Here is a 6,606-nt window from a genome sequence, read left to right on the forward strand (position 1 = left end):
ATGTATGGATGTGCTTTATACAATTGATGTATGTATATGTATGGATTGTGATAAGAGTTGTATGAGCCCCTGATAAAATGTAAAAAAAGAAAAGAGGAGGGAAAAAAAAGAAAATGATTAGGGCAAAGAATGTACAGATGTGCTTTATACAATTGATGTAGGTATATGTATGGATTGTGATAAGAATTGTATGAGTCCCTAATAAAATGTTCAAAAATAAATAAATAAGAAAGGTCTTTCTTAGACTGATTTTTTAACTTAAAAAAGCAAATGCCTTTTGAAGCCTGAAATTTCGAAGTCCCGTTTCCCTCACATTCCTTCAGTAAACATATGAAGTCTGTGGTGCACTGGATTCATGAGCCTGATGCAGCTCAGCTGTGCATTCCCAGCAGTCCTGCCTGTTGGTTCGGATCCACTAGGTTAGTAGTCATGGCTACATCCAGTGGGAGGTTTTAATAAGTGCTGTTTCAGATTTGGTTTGGACTAGGTTCTAATTGGTATTTAATGCCTTCTTAAGACACTGTCATTGGTCTTCCTTGTTATTTAACGATTTATAAGCATTGGAGAATATGATACTTTAAAGATACCCTGTGGTAGTTAAAAAATTTTTTATTAAACAAAATTATTTTCTAACCGTTTTATTGACATATAACTCTCATATCATGAAATTCAATAATTTAATCAAATTAAAAAGAGTCTTGGGGGGCAGGAGAAAGGGGGACCCATCACAAGATTGGATATATAGCCCAATCCCCAGGGGGATGAATAACAGAAATGTGGGTGAAGAGAGACAATGGACGGTGTAAGACACAAAATAACAACAATCATATAATTCATCAAAGATTCATGAGGGTGGGGGATGGGAAAAAAGAGGAGCTGAAGTAGAGGCTGAAGTGGAAAGAAAATGTTTTGGACATGTTGATGGCAACATATGTACAAGTGGGCTTAATACAATTGAATGATGTGTTGTCATAAGATTTGTAGGAGCCCCCCAATGAAATGATTAATAATAATAATAAAGTGTTGTGCAATTTTCACCGCAGCCAATTTTAGGACTTTTCTTTCTCTCTCTCTCTCTCTCTCTCTCTCTCTCTCTCTCTCTCTCTCTCTCTCTCTCTCTCTCTCTCCCTCCCTCCCTCCCTCCCTCTCTCTCTCTCTCTCTCTCTCTCTCTCTCTCTCTCTCTAATGTGCTCTTTCTGATCGCAAGGCCAGTCCCATCCCAGAGAGAATATACTAGAGGCATAATCCATAGGGGAACCCTGCTAATGGACTTTGAGATTCGCTGTCATCCACAGCCTTCTGCAAAAGAGCCCATGGTCCTTTCGTGGTGTGAGCATTCCTTGTGATTGCTCCAGTGTGACTACCTTTGCCTTCTAGCAGCGGGTCTCAACCTTCCTAGTGAGCTTACCTTGGGCGCACGGACTAATCACGACCACTTGAGATGCAAAAGCGGCAAAAGGAGTTTATTAGCTAGCTCGAGCTAGGGCTTCCTCCCTCCACTGCCAGGACCCAGAGTCCAAAGGGAATCCGTGGAGCTCTTTGTTCCCCCGGGCTTTTATAGGCCAGTGATAAGGGGGCAGTCCAGGGTTGCTGTTCTTTAAACTTATTGGAGAAAACTTCTGGCGCGAGTATTGTCCAGCGGTGATTGGTGAGTAGGTTCACGCGTGCTTTCCGATTGGTCGGACCCTGGTGGGCTGTCACTCGAACTCTATTGGCTAAGGCGTCATCAGGAGATGCGTCCCATTGGTTAGGTTGGATCAGGTGATGTCAGGCGATGTGTCCCATTGGTTAGGTGGATCAGGTGATGTGTTGCATCAGTGACCAGAAACCGAAACTGAAACTGAGGCCTACCTCAAACCCCAGCTTTCATACAGCCTATTTTAACGTTTACTCTGCTGATTCTCGTAGTTGCACACCTGTGCCCCACACCACCACCCTTTCATACGTTCCTCATGGTGTGGTGACCCCCCAACCATAAAATTATTTTCATTGCTACTTCATAACTGTCATTTTGCTACTGTTATGAATCCGGGGACCCCTGTGAAAGGGTCGTTTGACTCTCAAAGGGGTTGCGACCCACAGGTTGAGAACGGCTGTTCTAAGGAGTTGTAGTGCCATCGTGAATAGGCAGTGTGAAACCTCGCGAGACAGTTGATGGCAGTGAAACTTTAAAGTGTCTGTAGATCACATGTTCGGAGACTTGAAACATCCTATTTGATACAGCAAAGGCAGTCGCTGAAAGAGGAGCTCTCCTGAGCCTTGTGGACAAGCCTCTGCAGAAAGATACATTTCCCCTCCTGTCCCCTCTGTGAGTGGGTAAACCCTATCTGGTAACCCAATCAGCTGTGACTGCCTAGACTAGATACACGTCAGGTTTAAATCGTCGGAAAGTGAGTCCCTTCAATAATAAAAAGCAAAAAACTTTATTAAAAGCAGCTAACACCAGACCCAAAGGAGAAGCAGATTTGAAATAGAGCAGGTACCAGTCAGCTCTAGCTCACGTGATCTCATAGCTGAACCATGTGCCACAGGGTTTCAATTGATTTGAGGGGAAGATCGCCAGGCCTTTCTCCTGAGGCTCCTCTGAGTGGAACTGCACTCAGAGTCCACACTTAGGTACATTCACGTGTGCACCACCTAGAGACTCCTTATTCCAGGGCACTTGTGTTTGGCGTGCTCTGCCGCACGGGGAAACAGCCATGTCCCCTGAAGACTGCATGCAGGCTTTCCATTGCTGCCACCTCCCCACAGCCAGGTGGACCCACCTTCAGACGATGCTTCTTGCTAATGCTAGGGAAAACGTCCGGGTCTCACTTTGCTGCATTTCCATGAAGCTCAAACTATCAGATGTTTGCACCCTGCCCGCATTCTCCCAAAGCAACTAAGTGCTTACTACTTCTTTACCCAACTCCTCGGAGCCCTTCCCTTTCTGAGCCCCCCATCTGTACTGAAGACTCCCTAACTGCTCCCTGGGATTCTGTAGCCTGGCCTTGCCTAGGCTGCACTCGATTATGTATTCCAATTCATGTTGGATGAACCAGAACTTTCTCAAATACAGTGGTTTCCCCACAGAGAAAGGCCTACGTTGTTTGGTGACTCCCCAACCTTTTTTCATCGTCTAGGATGCATTCAGTAGTTTTCACTCTCTCGGGATTTTGTTGTTCACATCCCAACTGCCCTCCCTACTCTGAAGGCTATGTGGGACAAGGGCATTTTAATTAATTTATTTACTTATTTTTATTTATTATTTTCTTTTTTAATGGGTTTTCTAGACAAATTCTAAAAGAGCTGTAACACTTATCATTTAAAAATCATTTTATTCAGAGCACCTACAACTCTTACCACAATCCATCCATCCATCCATCGTGTCAAGCACATTTGTACATTTGTTGCCATCATCATTCTCAAAACATTTGCTTTCTACATGAGCCCTTGGTATCAGCTCATTTTTCCCTCCTTCCCCACTCCCCCCACATAAATCCTTGATAATTTATAAATTATTATTTTGTCATGTCTTACACTGTCTGACATCTCACTTCACCTACTTTGCTGTTGTCCATACCCCAGGGAGAAGGTTATATGTAGATCCTTGGGATTAGTTCCCCATTTCTACCCCACATTCCCTCCACTCTCATTACTGGTCCTAAGGGGTTTATATGTCCTGGATTCCATGTGTTTCCAGCTCTTATCTGTACCAGTATACATCCTCTGGTCTAGCCAAATTTGTAAGGTAAAATTGGAATCATGATAGTGGGGGAGGGAGGAGGAAGCATTAAAGAACTAGAAGAAAGTTGTATGTTTCATCATTGCTACATTGAAACCTGACTGCCTCATATCCTCCCCGCTAGATGGCCATTTGTTTATCTTCAAGCCATTAAGACCCCAGACGCTATATCTTTTGATACCTGGGCACCATCACCTAATTTCACCACATTTGCTTACACAACTGCTTTGTCTTCAGCAATCATGTTGGGAAGGTGAGCATCATGGAATGCAATTTTAACAGAACAAAGTGTTTTTGCATTGAGGGAGCACTTGAGTGGAGGACCTCTGTCCATCTGCTACTGTAATATTACACCTATAAATATATGCACATAGAAATGTTTTGAGATTGATGATAGCAACAAATGTATAAATGTGTTTGACATACAATGAATGTATGTATGAATTGTGATGAGTTGTAAAAGCCCCCAATAAATTTATTTATTAATTAAAAATATATATGCACATAGATCTATTTCCCTATCATCATATAGAAATATATTTACATATGGACATGCCTGTATTTAGACCTCTATAAATACCCTTTGCCTCCTACTTTTTTCCCTCGATTTCCTTTTACTTTCCTCTTGTCCCACTATCATGCTCAACCTTCATTTGGATTTTAGTAATTCCTCTCACTTACATTGCCCTTGATCAAGCCTTACCAGGCCTCCTACACCCTCCTTGCCATTGATTTTTGGATTGCTTGCTGTTCCCTTGTCCCTGGGTTTGTTAATACCCACTTCTTTCCCTAGCCTTCCCCTCACCCATGTCCCTCTGGAACCGTTGGTCCTGCTGTTTTCTCCTCCAGATTGTTTATCCCACGTATCTTATCTAGGTAGACCTGCAGAGATAATAATATGCACACAAAAAAAGACAGTGCAAAACAAAACAACAACAACAACAACAAAATGACCAAAAAAGAAAAGCCTGTGAATAATTCAAGGTCTGTTTGTTGACCTTTAGGAGTGTTTTCTGGTTGAGTCTGATGGGGTCCCACACCCTGGCCCCAGAGTTTATTTTTTGGTAGTCCCTTGGGACTTCCTTGTTCTGCTCCCCTTGCTGTTCTGTTGCACGCCCTTAGTGTTTTGCCTCGGTGTGGTGGGATCAGATCGAGCACAATTCCCACACTGTGTCTCAGTGTTGTCCCCTGTAAGGACAGCCTGTGTTTGCCCACTGCAGTCAAGTTGATTCCAACTCATGGTGTGTTAGTTTGGGTGGACTAGAGAAACAAATTCACAAACACCTATATGTGTAAAAGGAAGAGGTTTATATACAAGAGGAATTGAGCATTGAGAAACTATCCCAACCCAGTCTAGTCCAAGGCCATAAGTCTGATATTAGCCCATATGTCTAATATCAATCTATACAGTTCTCTTCAGACTCATGAAACACATGCAATGAAGCCAAATGCAGGACAATCACAAGCCAGTGGGTAGAAAGTCTTTGGGTCCAGTGGCATTGTAAACATCTCAGTGCTGGCAGGGGTCTCTCTGTGGCTTCTCTGGCTTCAGATGTCTGGTTTTGTCCATATAGCTTGTCTTCTGCAATGTCTCCCCAGGGAGTGGCAGAGAGAGAGAGAGAGAGAGAGAGAGAGAGAGAGAGAGAGAGAGAGAGAGAGAGAGAGAGAGAGGTGTCTTCCGCCTCCAAGGAGCAAGTACCAGATTTCCCAGAATTCTCAGGAGAAGGCCATGCTCACACAGAAGTCTCATAGGCTATCTGCAGATTGACATCCTAGACTCCACCTCTACACTATTAATCATTAAATTGACACCAGATTAGGTGACTACCACACATGGGAAGCCCAGGTGTGCAGAGTGGAGTTACTCCACGGGTCTGCCAGCTGTGACTTTCCACGGGTCAGACTGTCAGCTCTTCTGAAGCACCTTTGGTGGGTTTGAACCACCAACTTGTCAGTCAGTCATCAAGATATTTTTAATAATATGTTAAGTGTTTTGTAAAGCATTCATTTTAACTGAGGCCATGGTCAGGGAGTGTGGAGAATGAGGGGAATTAAGGAGCAAGCAATGAATGTGGGTGGGGGAGCACTAGAACCGATTGCAATAATGCATATACAACTCTTTTTAAAAGTGACTTAACACCACATGGTCAGGCCCACTATGAGACATGACGCCCCTCACTGACCCATAGCCCTACAGGGGACAACACAGAAGACACAGTGTGGGAATTTCACCCAATCTGATCCCACCACACTGAGGCAAAACACTAAGGGGGTGCAACAGAACAGCAAGGGAATGCAATGGCGAAGTCCGCAGGGAATGCCAAAGGTACAGTTTGGGGCCAGGGCATGGAACCCCAACAGACTGGACTGGAAAACACTCCTAAAAGTCAACAATTCTTGAACTAACTACAAGCTTTTCTTTCTTGTTGTGTTTTGGTTTGTTTTGTCATTGGTTTGTTGTTGTTGTTTTGTTGTATATTGTTGCTTGGTTTTGCTCTGTCTTACTCTTGTGCATGTTATTATCTCCGTAGGTCTTTTTAAATAAGATAGGCTGGATGAACAATCTGGAGGAGAAAACAACGGGACAGTTTTGAGTGGACATGCGTTAACAAACCCAGGGGGAAGGGAACAACAAGTGATCCAAATCAGTGGTGAGGAGGGTGTAGGAAGCCTGGTAGGGCATGATCAAGGGTAATGTAACCAAGAGGAATTATTGAAACCCAAATGAAGACTCAACATGGTAGTGAGACAAGAGGAAAGTAAAACGAAATAGAGGAAAGAGCTGGGAGGCAAAGGGCATTTATAGAGGTCTAAATAAAGGCATGTACATATGTAAATATATTTATATATGAGGATGGGGAAATAGATCTGTGTGCATATAT

General features: G+C 43.4%; 1 pseudogene; it reads right to left on the reverse strand.

Moving 5' to 3' along the window:
* Window positions 1-3,260: 3,260 nt before the first annotated feature.
* LOC142460478 (U7 small nuclear RNA) lies at window positions 3,261-3,299 on the reverse strand (annotated as a pseudogene).
* Window positions 3,300-6,606: the final 3,307 nt, after the last annotated feature.

This window comes from Tenrec ecaudatus, chromosome 10, assembly GCF_050624435.1.
Source record: "Tenrec ecaudatus isolate mTenEca1 chromosome 10, mTenEca1.hap1, whole genome shotgun sequence".
Taxonomy (NCBI): domain Eukaryota; kingdom Metazoa; phylum Chordata; class Mammalia; order Afrosoricida; family Tenrecidae; genus Tenrec; species Tenrec ecaudatus.